This window comes from Myotis nattereri, assembly GCF_964212035.1.
Source record: "Myotis nattereri genome assembly, chromosome: X".
In the NCBI taxonomy this organism is placed as follows: Eukaryota; Metazoa; Chordata; class Mammalia; order Chiroptera; family Vespertilionidae; genus Myotis; species Myotis nattereri.
Window position 1 is genome coordinate 43,260,053 of NC_138078.1, and position 15,040 is coordinate 43,275,092.

At 42.6% G+C, this 15,040-nt stretch overlaps 1 protein-coding gene and 1 pseudogene across 8 annotated transcripts in view; one reads left to right on the forward strand and one right to left on the reverse strand.

The window, feature by feature from the left end:
* Positions 1–15,040, forward strand: part of HEPH (hephaestin) — a gene marked incomplete at its 5' end in the record, with an annotated part of 131,667 nt that overhangs the window by 94,711 nt on the left and 21,916 nt on the right. The window lies entirely within an intron of this gene.
* On the reverse strand, positions 4,986–5,818 carry LOC308535995 (mitotic spindle assembly checkpoint protein MAD2A-like; annotated as a pseudogene). The gene is made up of 2 exons: positions 5,415–5,818; positions 4,986–5,198 (listed from the first exon to the last, which is right to left on the reverse strand). The product of its transcript is annotated as a mitotic spindle assembly checkpoint protein MAD2A-like (transcript).

Below are 15,040 nucleotides of genomic sequence, written 5' to 3' on the forward strand. Positions count from 1 at the left end.
CCAAGCCCTGCACAGAGGCATTTGCCAGATAGCCTCAGGCAAAGGCTAGATTAGCACCTCCCTAGAGGACAGAAGTTCTCTCACTGCAGATACAGCTGATTCTCACAGCCACTTGGCCTGGAGGTCAAACCCTCCCTGGCATTAGCTACAACAATCAAGGCTTAACTACAAGACTGCGCACAAAGACCACTAGGGGGTGCACCAAGAAAGCATAACAAAATGCGGAGACAAAGAAACAGAACAAAATTGTCAATGGAAGATATAGAGTTCAGAACCACACTTTTAAGGTCTCTCAAGAACTATTTAGAAGCCGCCGATAAACAATGAGATCTACAAGAAAACTAATGAGACCCTCGATGTTATGTTGGGGAACCAACTAGAAATTAAGCATACACGGACTGAAATAACGAATATTATAGACTCCCGACAGCAGACCAGAGGAGCACAAGAATCAAGTCAATGATTTGAAATACGAAGAAGCAAAAAACACCCAACCGGAGGGGTGGAATGAAAAAAGAATCCAAAAATGTGAGGATAGTGTAAGGAGCCTCTGGGACAGCTTCAAGCGTACCAACATCAGAATTATAGGGGTGCCAGAAGATGAGAGAGAGCAAGATATTGAAAACCTATTTGAAGAAATAATGACAGAAAACTTCCCCCACCTGGTGAAAGAAATGGACTCACAGGTCCAAGAAGCGCGGAGAACCCCAAACAAAAGGAATCCAAAGAGGACCACACCAAGACACATCATAATTAAAATGCCAAGAGCAAAAGATAAAGAGAGAATCTTAAAAACAGCAAGAGAAAGAAACTCAGTTACCTACAAGGGAATACCCATACGACTGTCAGCTGATTTCTCAACAGATACCTTGCAGGCCAGAAGGGAGTGGCAAGAAATATTCAAAGTGATGAATACCAAGAACCTACAAACAAGATTACTTTATCCAGCAAAGCTATCATTCAGAATTGAAGGTCAGATAAAGAGCTTCACAGATAAGGAAAAGCTAAAGGAGTTCATCACCACCAAACCAGGATTATATGAAATGCTGAAAGGCATCCTTTAAGAAGAGGAAGAGGAAGAAAAAGGTAAAGATACAAATTATGAACAACAAATATGCATCTATCAACAAGTGAATCTAAGAATCAAGTGAATAAATAATCTGATGAACAGAATGAACTGTTGATTATAATAGAATCAGGGACATAGAAAGGGAATGGACTGACTATTCTTGAGGGGGAAAGGGGTGTGGGAGATGCGGGAAGAGACTGGACAAAAATCGTGCACCTATTGATGAGGACAATGGGTGGGGAGTGAGGGCGGAGGGTGGGGCAGGAACTGGGAGGAGGGGAGTTATGGGGGGGGGGGTAAAAAGAGGAACAAATGTAATAATCTGAAGAATAAAGATTTAATTTTAAAAAAAAAAGGGAAGAAGGAACACAGGCATAAAGAATAGAAATGGCTACAAACAAGTACCTATTAATAATAACATTAAATGTAAGTGGATTAAACGCTCCACAAAAGACATCGAGTGGCTGAATGGATAAGAAAACATGACCTATATATATGCTGTCTACAAGAGACCCACCTCAGAACAAAGGACTCACACAGACTGGAAAGGATGGAAAAACATCATTCAGGCAAATGGAAATGAAAAAAAACGCTGGGGTAGCAATACTTATATCTGACAAAATAGACCTCAAAGTGAAGGCCATAACAAGAGTTAAGGAAGGCCACTTCATAGTATTAAAGGGATCAATGCAACAAGAGGATATAACTCTGGTGAACATATATGCACCCAATACAGGAGCACCCATATACATAAAAAATCTTCTGGAACGTATCAGGGGAGAGGTTGACAGAAATACAATCATAGTAGGAGGTTAAAACCCTCATTAAGATCACTGGGTAAATCCTCTAGATAAAAAATCAGTAAAGAAACAGCAATCTTAAATGATTCACTAGATCAGATGGACTTAATTGACATCTTCTGAATATTCCACCCAAAAGCTACAGAATATGCATTCTTCTCAAGCACACATGGGACATTTTCAAAGATAGACCACATATTGGGACACAGGCAAAGTCTCTTCAAATTCAAGAAGACTGAAATAATATCAGGCATCTTCTCAGATCACAGTTGCATAAAATTAGAAATCAACTACAATAAAAACAATCACTAAAATTCAAACACTTGGAGACTGAATAGCATACTATTAAACAACTAGAGGCCCAGTGCACAAAAATTCGTGCACTGCCAGGGAGGTCCCTCAGCCTGTTCTGCCCCCTCTCACAGTCCAAGAGCCCTGAGGAGATGCCCTACTGATGGCTTAGGCCTGCTCCCCAAGGAGAGTGGGGAGTGGGCCTAAGCCGAAGTCTGGCCTCTCTCTGTGAGAGGCCACCGGCCAATCCAGGGGAAGGCAGCTCCCCCATCAACCCTCTCCCTGCTTCTGTCTCTCATCTTCCTCTGTGGGAGGCCAAAAGCGATCGGGGAAGGCAATGCTCCCATCATGCCTCTGCTGCCAGCTGCAGGGCTGCCTGAGCCTCAGCCCTCGCAGCCACTGCGGCTTGCGAGAGCCTCGGCCTGGCCATGGGCAGCGACTTTCCTGAGCCTCAGGCCGGCCCTGGGCAGCAGCAGCCACCATCCTCTCCTCTGATGCACCTCCTGGTCAAGTCCCCACTGGGGATGCAGCTTCAATTCCCCGCCCACCTGCGTGCGCACGCTGCACATGTAGCCTCCTGGTGATGGGTTGTGGTGGCATGAGGGTGTCATGGCATGAGGGCGTGATGACCACATAAGCTTTTATTAGTATAGATGATTGGGTTACTAAGGAGATCAAAGAAGAAATTTAAAAAATCCTGGAAACAAATGACAATGAAAACATAACAATCCAAAATCTATGGGACACAGTGAAAGCTGTCCTGGGATGGAAGTTCATAGCATTATGGGCTTACTTCAAAAAACAAGAAAAACTGGTAATAAACCATCTAACTCTGCAACTTGAAGAATTACAAAGAGAGCAAAAAGAAAAGCCCAGAGTTAGTAGAAGGATGGAAATAATAAAGATCAGAGCTGAAATAAATGACATAGAGACCAAAAAAAAAAAATACAAAAGATCAATGAAATCATGCTATCTTCCTTTGTTATTTAATGATTTCTTTTTTAGTTTTATGTATTCCTTCCCATACATTTATTTTGTTTGTTTGTTTCTCTTGCCTTAGGAGACATGCCAGAAAAAATATTGCTAAGAAAAATGTCAGATTTTACTTCTTATGCTTTCTTCTAGGAGTTTTATTGTTTCAAGACTTACATTTAAGTTTTGCATCTCTTTGAATTTTATTCTTGTATATGGTATATGTAAGAAGGCGATCTAGTTTTATTTTTGCATTTATCTGTCCAATTTTTCCAACACCATTTTTTGAATACAGGTGGTCCTCAGGTTACATTGGACTCAACGTACATCATTTCATGGTTACATTGCCATCTCCCATTTATTTATTAGAAAAAAAGTTCCATCATTTCGATGTATGTACATATGTGCTTTATGTTTTTTATTATTTGTTTACCACAAGTGAAGGTCAGGAATTGTTATCTTTCCTTTAATTTTTTTTTACTGTTTCCCTTCATTACTGCTGTGTATGTGCTCCATGTGATTGACGTAGGTGCTTATGTAGGTGGGTTCCAAAAATTCCGTTATGTCGTGCCATAGAAACGGATCTCCGATGTAACCTGAGGACCTACTGTAAACTGTTTTACCTCATTATATGTTCTTCCTTTCTTTGTCATATATTAAGTAACTATATAGGTGTGGGTTTTTTCTGGGGTCTTTATTTTCCTCCCTTGATCTATGTATCTATTTTATGCCCGTACTATGACATTCTGGTTACCATTGCCTGGTAGTATACTTTGATATGAGGCAGTGTGATACCTCCAACTTTATTTTCTTTCTTAATATAGTTGTACCTCTTCAGGGTCTTTTGTGGATCCATATAAATTTTTGGATCATTTGTTCTGGTTTTGTGAAAAAATGTCATTGGTATTTTTATAGATATTATATTGAATCAATAGATTGCTTTGGACACAATGACCATTTTAATTATGGTAATTCTTCTTTACACAAGTACAGTAAAAGCTTACATTTATTGAATCTTTCTGAACTTCTTTCTTCAGTATCTTATAATTTCTTTTTTAAAATATATTTTATTGCCCTAACCGGTTTGACTCAGTGGATAGGGTGTTTGCCTGTGGACTGAAGGGTCCCAAGTTCGATTCCGGTCAAGGGCATGTACCTTGGTTATGGGCACATCCCCAGTACAGGATGTGCAGGAGGCAGCTGATCGATGTTTCTCTCTCATCAATGTTTCTAACTCTCTATCCCTCTCCCTTCCTCTCTGTAAAAAATCAATAAAATATATTTTTTAAAAAAGAGTTCTGTACCAGCAGAATTTAAATAGAAATAGTGACAGCTTTGTAAGTATAAATTATATACATCAAAGTCAAATAATTGTGTGTTTTTTCAATATGGAAACTATACAATGAAATAAATGGCAAAAGGACATTCCAGGAATACTGTTACTGTGGGCTATCAGTTACTTTAGGACTAAACAAAGATTCTGTGTATTCAGACTCCTTTTGCTGTTTCATATTTACCTATACTCTGAATCAAGATACTTGACCGAAAATTCTGATTTAGGAAAGCATTTAGTTTTATAGTAAAAGTTTCCATCTCCAGTTACCACCTTCAAAGGAGTTCACATTACAGTGCTGATATAATCTGCTGGTTTCCTTTGAATAGCGTGCAAAAAATTATGGCAACCCTATGGAAAGTCAAAGAGGCACCAATAAATGGAACAATATGCACAATTCAGTAAAGTACAATGTTTCGTTTTCCCCACAAAAAAAATAATCAATGAAACAAAACATATCCAGTTGACTTGGTCTCAGGAATCGCACATATGGGATTCCATTATTATTTGTGAAGCACCTTCAGTCACTCACAGGGATTTTGTAGGCCACCATGCTGTTTACTTCGTGGGTTGTAGTCATGAAGAAATGCAGGCAGACATGCTCAAAATTGGCAATGAACTGTGGTCTGGACTCTTCCCAGTTTTCAGGTACAACCAAATTTTTGTATAAATCAGCAGATCAATGAAGAGGAAACTTCCAGCAGGGCCAGGAATGTCACCATAGCTGTGATGTCTAATCACCGAGGCCGTGGCAGGCAAACTGCGGCTCACGAGCCACATGCAGCTCTTTGGCCCCTTGAGTGTGGATCTTCCTAAGCCTTAGGAGTACCCTAATTAAGTTAATAACAATGTACCTACCTATATAGTTTAAGTTTAAAAAATTTGGCTCTCAAATGAAATTTCAATCGTTGTACTGTTGATATTTGGCTCTGTTGACTAATGAGCTTGCCGACCACTGATGAGCGGATCTCATCTTGGATGGCTTTCTGAGACTTTTCTCTGGGTGCACTGTCATCTCTGGCCATCTTGTCACACTCAGTGTCAAATTTCCACCTGTCAAATTTTCACCTCCCCATTTTCAATATTCAAGATGACCACCACCAACTTCTGCACTCAGCACTTGTACAACCAATCTTTCAGTTGTTCCACCATATTCTTTAGGTATTTCATGATCTTGGGATCACTGGTTACCAGCAAGGTAAGTCCATATTTCTGCACTCAAGTAAAGGTTTCAGACAGATAAATGCCATGCTGATACAATATGCTATTGATGCCAAATGAGAAGAATTTGGCCTTGATGTCTGTGTTCATATGCAGGGTGATGCCCTGCTCCCTGCACAACTGCCACACCATGGCCTGTCCCGCAGCTGGCACATGCCCACCACACCAGAGACCACACCTGGCATCGACGGGCTGATAGCTGTCTCCCGCCACTTGGTTCTGATCTTTTATCTTTTTTATACTCTATTTCACTTATTATTTCTCTAATATTCATTACTCCCTTCTTTCTAGTCACCTGGTCTTTGTTTGTTGTTCTTTTTCTAGTTTCTTTGGATGTTAGGTTAGATTGTTTTGGAGATTTTTCTTGTTTCTTGAGGTATTGCTGTGAATTTTCCTTTTAGAACTACTTTCTTTCTGTGTCCCATAGATTTGGGGTTGTTGTGTTTTAATTTGTGTCAAGGTGTGTTGATTTCCTCCTTGATCTAATTGTTAACCCATTCATTGTTATGTAACATGTTATTTAGCCTCCATGTGTTTGTGTGGTTTTCAGTTTTTTTCTTTTATGTCTAATTTCATACCATTGTGGTTAGAGAAGATGCTTGGTATAATTTCAGTCTTCTTAAATTTATTGAGACTTGTTTGTGTTCTAACATGTGGTCTGTCCTAGAGAATGTTCCCCATGTGCATTTGAAAAGAATGTATTTCTACTGCTTTCGGGTGAATTGCTCTGAAACCATAAATTAAATACATCTGGTCTAGTGTGTATTTTAAGACTGCTAGTTCCTGTTGATTTTCTGACTGAAAGATTTATCCATTTATGTCAATGGGGTGTTAAAGTACCCAACCAACAGTGTACTACTTTGGATCTCTTCCTTTTGTCCATCAATATTTGCTTCATATATTTACTTGCTCCCATGTTGTGAGCATAAATGTTTACAAGAGTTATATCATGTTGTTAACTTGATCTCCTTATCATTATGTAATATTCTTCTTTGTTTCTTATTATAGCCTTTGTTAAAAATATATTTTGTGTTATCTAAGTATTTCTATCCCAGGGTGTTATTTTTCATTTAAATGAAATAATTTTAGTTTGTGTATGTCTTTCAAACTGGTGTGGGCATTTTATAGATCAGTGATGGCGAATCTTTTGAGCTCGGTGTGTCAGCATTTTGAAAAACACTAACTTAACTCTGATGCCATGTCACATATAGAAATTTTTTGATATTTACAACCATAGTAAAACAAAGACTTATATTTTTGATATTTATTTTATATATTTAAATGCCATTTAACAAAGAAAAATCAACCAAAAAAATGAGTTCACGTGTCACCTCTGACACGTGTGTCATAGGTTCGCCATCACTGCTATAGATCATACATACATAGGTCCTGTATTTTTTATCTATTTAACTACTCTCTGTCTTTTGATTGGAGCATTTAATCTATTTATATTTAAAGTGATTATTGATAAGTACATAGCTCTTGCCATTTTATTCTTTATATAATTATGTTAATTTTCTTTTTCTGTCTTCTTCCTAAAGAAACCCTGTTAACATACTGGTTTGGTGGTAATGAACTCCTTTAGCTTTTTGTTGAATGGAAGCTCTTTATTTTTCCTCCAAGGATAAATGATAGCCTTGTTGTTTAGAATAGTCTGCATTGTAGGTACTTCCTTTACATCACTTCAAATATTTCATGCCAATCCCTCTGGCATGGGATCCCTAAAATGTTTCTGTTGAGAAGTCAGCTGACAGACTTACGGGGACTCCCTTGTAGGTAACTAATTGTGTTTCTCTTACTGCTTTTAAGATTCTCTCTTTGTCTTTAATTTTTAACATTGTAATTATGATGTGCCTTGTTGTGGGCTCCTTTAGGTTCATCATGTTTAGGACTCTGCATTCCTGGACTTATGTGTCTTTTTCTTTCACCATGTTACAGAAGTTTTCAGTCATTTCTTCAAATAGCTTCTTGATTCCTTGCTTTCTCTATTCTCATTCTGGTACCTTTATGATGTGGACATTGTTATGCTTCATGTCCTCAAATTCTCTTAAACTATATTTATATTTTTTAATTCTTTTTTTATGCTCTAATTGGATGTTTTCTGCTGTCTTGTCTTCCAAATCATTGGTTCAATCCTCTGTTCCATCTAACTTAACTGTTTATTCATTCTATTGTATTCTTCATTTCAGATATTGTAGTCTTCATTTCTAATGGGTTCTTTTTTATGGTTTTGGTCCTTTTTTATACTGTTGAAGTTCTCACTTAATTTCTTGAAGTCCTCCCTAAGTTCCTTGAGCATCCTTATAACCATTTTTTTAAATTCTATATCTGGTAAATTGCCTACCTTCATTTTATTTAGCTCTTTTACTGGATTTTTTTTATGTTCTTTCATTTGGGGCATGTTATTTTTCTCCCCATTTGGCTCTCTTTTTGTGTTTGTTTCTAAGTATAGGTCAAGCATGTCAAACTCATGGCCGGCCATGAGTTTGACATGTTTGTATTAGGTATATCTGATATGTTTCCCAGTATTAGTAGGGTAGCCCTATATAGTAGGTGTCTTGTGGGACCCAGTGGTGTACTCTACTTGATCACCTCAGGTTAGTCCTCCAGGAATGTCCCTTATGCAGATTATGTGAGCCCTTCTTTTGTAATTGTCTTGGTTGTTATTTGGCTTGTTTCAGTGTTGGATCAATCCTCAGGTTGTCTGACTGTGAGGATAGACTCCAACCACAGAGTACATGCTGCTGTGCAGGTACTGACCAAAAAAAGCGGAGTTTTCCTCAGTAGTGTCTGATGCCAGCTGACATCCCCCTTTGCGTATTCTACTTGTGAGGTTAATTGGGTCCTGGTTTGATGTCTGATGTTCACCACTGGATATGCTGTTTCTGGGGCTTCTTGGGAGGAACTCTGGTGCAGGTCAATGTCAGAAGCTGTCTGTGATTGACCCTGAGCAATTTGTTTGGAGCTACAAAATGACCCACAGTTTGTGAGTTCCTCTGCTGGACCTGTGTGTGCATGGGGAGTATCAAGCTGTGCACCAAGACTAGCAGACACCAGTACCAAGCCCAGGGGTCAAGTTAGCAAAAGGCCCAAAGTACCCTAAGATCTGCTTTTGCCTGCCTCTGCCTGTTGGCTGCCTGTTATACTCAGTCACTGAAAGTGCTGCTGTCAGTATTTGAGTTACCTGAGGTAGTTTCTCAATGATTCACCAGTAGGGATGAGTGGTATTCACCAGATTAATACAGGTTTAAATTCAGTGCCATTTCTGGGTCTGAGGCCACTCAGCAAAAGTCCTAGGATAAAGCAAGGTTATCTGCCACCCTCTTGGTGCCTGAAGATCTTTGTGGTAGGGCTAGGTTTCAGGGAGTCATCAGGGTGAGTCCAGCAGAGTTTTTTGTTGTTGTTGTTGTTGTTGTTGTTGTTTTAGCCCAAACCAGTCAAGATTTGGCTGTGTGAAGGGAGGGCACTGCACCATCAGTGTGTGAAGGAAATATGGCCCCCATCCTGAGTCATACAACTTAGTCTGTCCCTGATTCTCCCTGTACCTCCCAGAAAGCTCTAGCTCATCGGTTCAGTGTTGGCAGGAATCAGGATGGTGGGGTTAGTGGATCTCCCCTGAGAGGCTGGCATTAGGCAGGCTCATGGGAAGGTGGGGGGAATGACCCCCACTCCAGAGCCACACAACTCAGTCATGGGAACTCCTGAGTCTACATGGACCTCTATACTCCAGGTCCAGGTGGCTGAATCCTCCACAGGGCATGAGCTCTGTAGGGTGGTGTGATGAGGATTCTGGAGTGTGGGGCTATTGCATTCCCCCAGGCTGATACAGTAAGGAAAGAGTGCCCCACCCAGGAAATGTGGCATCTGAGGTGTGGGAGAGGGACTCAGCACAAGGATCCTGATGGCTGTCTCTTCAGCTCTCTTCCTGGAACTGCAAATCACAGTATCTCCTCAGAAAACTCTATTCTGTTCCACACTCCCTCCTCCGGAGCCCAAGGTGAGTGTCTATGAACGATATTTTGTGTCGTTCCTTGAATCTTCCCTGTAAGAGGGCTCCTGGGTCTCTAGCAGACTCCCATCTCTCCTTGGTGGAAAGATTCCCTGCTGATTTTTACAGCTAGATATTATGGAGATGCCCCTTCCCAGCTCTGTTGTTCTGGGCTGAAAATTCTGGCATGGGGCTGAGACCTCACTTTCCTTAGGGATAACCTTTAGAGCTGAGATATCTCTCTGGAATCCAAGCTGCCACCTCTGCCAGTTCACCAGTCATTTTTACTTCTCTATCCTTCCTACCAGTCTCTATGAGGCTTATTCTATAAATCCTTGCTTATAAGACTCAGTTCAGTTAGTCTTCAGTTGGTTATTCAGGTTGATTGTTCTATATTTTACTTGTAATTTAAGTTTGGTCCTGGAAAAAGGGGAGTGTAACATCCACCTAATCCACTACCATCTCGGATTCTCTCCCTGTATTTTTCATTTCTGACTGGTTCTTTTTTAGTATATATATATATATATATATATATATATATATATATATATATATAATTTCAGAGAGAGGAAGGGAAAGAGAGATAAAAACATCATGGTGAGAGAGAATCATTGATCAACTGACTTCTCCATGACCCCCACTGTGGATCAAGTCTGCAACTCGGGCATGTGCCTTGATAGGAAATCAGACCATGACCTCCTGGTTCATGGGTCGATGCTCAACTACTGAGCTATACCAGCTGGGCCTGAATGGTTCATTTTTGTCTTCTTGTCCCATTTTTATTCTTACTATCACCTTATTTATCACTATGTTCATTCTTTCCCTAAGTTTTTGGAGCATTCATATAACCATTGTTTTTAACTCTGTATTTGGTAGATTGCTTGCCCCCATTTTATTTTATTTACTTATTTTTCTGGGGATTTTTCCTATTATTTCATTTTGGTCATGTTTCTTTGTCTCCCAATGTTTGATGTCTCTATTTGTTTCTGTATAATGGATATATCTGCTATCTCCTGGTCTTGGTAGGGTGGCCCAATGTAGTAGATGTCCTGCTGGCTCAATGGCACAAGTCTCCCTGATTATCTGAATTAGGTGCTCCAGGAAGGTCCCTTGTGTTATTCATATGAAACCTCTTATTGTAGTTGAGTCTTGATTGCTCTTGACCCATCCATGTGTCAGGTTGAACCTCAGACTAGTTGACTATAAGGATTGACCCAAACCATAGCATAAAAGCTACTCTGCAGGGGCTGGTCCCATGAAGTGAATTCATCCTAGCAGTTTCTGTTCCCTGTTGAGATCTTCCTTTAAGTGTTCCACTCGTGTAGCTAATTGAGTCATTCTCTGATGTGGTCTGTTGGTTCTGGGGCCTTTTGGGAGGGACTCTGGCATAGTTCAATATTAGACTGCTCCTGTGACAGGCCTTGTTAAGAGCTACAAAGTGATCCACAGTGTGTGTTTTTTTTCTTCTGGGCCTGAGTACATATGGAAAAGGCTATGTTGTGTACCAAAACCAGCTTCCACCAGCCCCAAGCTTGGGGGAAGGTCAGCAAAAGGCCCAAGGCACATTGAGATTTATCTCTGTTAGCTGGCTGTCTGTTAGGCTCAGTCACTGAAAGATCCTCTGGTATTTACTAGATTAATACAGATTCAAACTGGGCGCCAATGCTGGGTTTGAGGCTACCCAGAAAATGTCCCAGGGTATACCAAGGTCAGTCATCACTCATTTGTAGTCTGTGGAACTTTATTTTCTGGCAGGATCTCAGGGAGTCATCAGGGTGAAGTCAGTAGTTTCATTGGGCTAAAACAGATTAAGATTTGGCCCTGTGGATGGATGAATCTGCATAGGATCAGTGGCACTGGTCAGGGCATGTGGGAGATAAATAGACCTTTTGAAAAGACTTCCAAGAAAGTTTGCACCATGGGCCCATGCTGGTGATAGACAGCAGACTCCTCATGGCATGAGCTTGGCAAGGTGGGGCCATAGGCAGTTGGGAGGATGGGGCTAGTGCATTACCCTAGGCTGGCATGGCATGGATGGGAGTGCTCAACCCAGATAGCATCTGTGTGAGGTGTGGGAGAGGTCAGCACAAAGACAATGACGGCTGTCCCTATAGTCTTCTTGAAGACACACAATCCAATCTTCCCTGTATGACTCCAGTCCTCTCTGAGCTACCACCCCTTCACTGGTATCCAGGGTGAATACTTGCAAATGCAATATTGTGTGCTGACCCTTTATGAGTTTACCTGGGTTCTTAGCAGACTCCTGTCTCCCCTGGCAGATGAAATCTCCTCTGATTTCCACAGGCAGATGTAATGTGGGCTCTTCTTCCTGTCTCTGGTGCTTTGGGCTGGAGAACCTATGGTGGGGTTGAGACTCCTCACTCCTCAGGGGAACCTCTGCAGCTAAGATATCCCTCCTGATTCTCAACTGGCACATGTGGGGAAAGGGCTAGCCTTTTTCATGTCTCTGCCATTTCTACCAGTCTCAATGTGGCCTCTTCTATAAATCCTTGGTTATAAGACTTCTCTTCAGCTAGTCTTTAGTTAGTTATTCAGTATGATTGTTCTATAATTTAGTTTTGATTCCAGTTTTGTCCTGGGAGGAGGTGAGTGTAACTTCTACCTACTCCACTGGCATCTTGGATCTCCTCATTCATTACATATTTTTAGCTCCAAATTTTTTATTGGTTCTCTTTTGCTTACTTTTATCTTTTTGTTGAACTTTCATTTTGATTGTGTATTTTTTATTTTTTAATATTTTTTTATTTTCAGAGAGGATGGGAGAGGGAGAGAGAGATAGAAACATCAATGATGAGAGAATTATTGATTGGCTGCCTCCTGCATGCCCCCCACTGGGGATCGAGCCCACAACCTGGGCATATGCCCTTGACTGGAATTGAACCTGGGACCCTTCAGTCCACAGGCTGACACTCTATTCACTGAGCCATCCAGTTAGGGCTATTTTTTATCGAGTTATCTGTTTTCTCATATAGCTCAACTAGAGGCCCGGTGCACAAAAATTTGTGCACTCGGGGGGGAGGGGGGTCCCTCAGCCTGGCCTGTGCCCTCTCGCAGTCTGGGACCACTCGGGAGATAACGACCTGCTGGCTTAGGCCTGCTCCCGGGTGGCAGAGGGCAGGCCCAGTCCCTAGGTGCAGCCCCTGGTCAGGCTCAGAGCAGGGCCGATTGGGGAGTTGGGGCGCCGCCCCATCATGCACAGAGCAGGGCAGATTGGGAGGTTGTGATGCCACCCTCAGTCACGCTCAGGGTAGGGCCAATTGGGGGGTTGGGACACCGTCCCCTGTCACACTCAAGGCAGGGTCGATGGGGAGGTTGCGGCGCCACCTCCTGTCACGCACAGAGCAGGACCAATCAGGGGGTTGGGGCGCTGCCCTCTATCACCCACAGAGCAGGGCCGATCAGGGGGTTGGGGCGCCGCCACTCTCACACTCAGGGCAGGGCCAATGGGGAGGTTATGGCTCTACCCCATCACACACAGAGCAGGGCCCGTGGGGGGGGGGTTGGGGAGCTCCCCCCTATCAGGCACAGAGCAGGGCTGCTCAGGGGGTTGGGGCCCCACCCCCTGTCACACACAGAGCCACAGGGCGATCAGGGGGTTTGGGTGCTGCCCCCTGTCACGCTGATCCCGGTGCTGGGAGGCATATTACCCTTTTACTATATAGGGTAGAGGCCTGGTTCATGGGTGGGGCCGGCTGGTTTGCCCTGAAGGGTGTCCTGGATCAGGGTGGGGGACTCCACTGGGGTGCCTGGCCAGTCTGGGTGAGGGGCTGAGGGCTGTTTTCAGGCTGGGAGTGACTGAAGTTCCCAACCGCTCCTTTTTTTCTTTTTTTTTCTTTTTTATTCTGGGCCAGCTTTACCTTGAGGCTTGGCTCCAGCTCTTAGGCCTCCGAGGCTGAAAGTAGGTTTCTGGCCTTTGCTTACAATGTTGCTAATCTGCTGGCTGAAGTCCGGCAGTATTTGTTACAATGTTTCTTAAACTGCCTGCTCAGAGGCCTGCAGCCGCAGGCGGGGAACGTTGGTTTACTCCGTCACTGAGGCAAGCAAGCCTCATGTTAGTTTCAAGCTGCCTGGCTGCCGGCCACCATCTTGGCTGACAGTTAATTTGGATATCTCGCTGATTAGCCAATGAAAAGGGTAGCGGTCGTACGCCAATTACCATGTTTCTCTTTTATTAGTGTAGATGAATTCCTTTGAAAGAACTATTTTGAATTCTATGTTAGGCAGTTAGTAGATTTCTGTGGCTTTGGAGTTGGTACTGAAAAATTACTGTTTCATTGGTGATATCTTATTTCCTTAATTATTCATGTTTCTTATAGCCTTGCATGGATAGCTCCACATTTGAGGAATCAGTCACCTTTACTTCACCTATGATTGAGTGCAAGGGTGCCAGGTCAGTGGCATTACAGCAGATTTGCCTTTGTGGGTGTTTAGCACTGGTTCTGGCTCTGGGGAGTGCAGTGGTATAGTCTCTACGCAGCTCCATCTGCTGAGGCCAGTGTCAGTGAATACTGCAGTGCTCTTCAGTGTCTAAGTCGGAAGGTGTCCATATTGGTAAAAAGGGGTATTGGGGTCCTCAATCGTGAAGGCTACTTGGATCCTCCTGTTTACATTTTCCCCCATGAAGCAGAGTCATGTCTGAGGGCATCCATTTGGCACCATGTCTAACATGTGGGTGTCACACACAGTAGCTCTGGCTGCTATCTCTGAGATGCACGTAAAGTAGCATGCTACAGAATTCTGTGATGTAGACCTCTTCACTGCTGCAGTGGTGCTGTTGTCTTGAGGGAGGGACAATACTTGTTGGGTAAGAGGAGTCAAGTTGCAGCTAATTCTGGTGGGACTGGAGCAGCAGTTGCTCCTTCTGTACAGGGTAGCTGAAGTAGACCTGGCTCCTTCTGGGGGGCTAAGTAGCACCAGTTTCTTGTGTGTATGTCGAGGGGAGAGTGTCAATAAAACAGTGGCTCCTTTTCTGGGAGAACACAAGTGTTGACTCCTTGTGGATGGAAGTGGCATCAGTGGCTCCTTCTTGGGGAATTGAGGTTTTGGCAGCTTTTTGGGGAACAGAGTATCAGTGGCTTTTTGGTTGGGGAGTGAAACCATCTTATTTGGGATGTATGGAACAGTAGCACGTCCTTCTGGAGAAGGGCATATTATCACTTGTTCCTTCTCCTGGGAAAAGTTGGCATTGATGGCTTCTTTTTATGGGGAGGGTGTGGAAGGGCAGCAATTCCTTTTGGGTAAGGGAGGCAAGGACTGGAACTGGCTCCTTCTCAGAGGGGTGCAGTGCTGATGGTCCTCTCCAAGGATTTGGAACAATGATAACTTCTCTGGAGAACACAACAGCA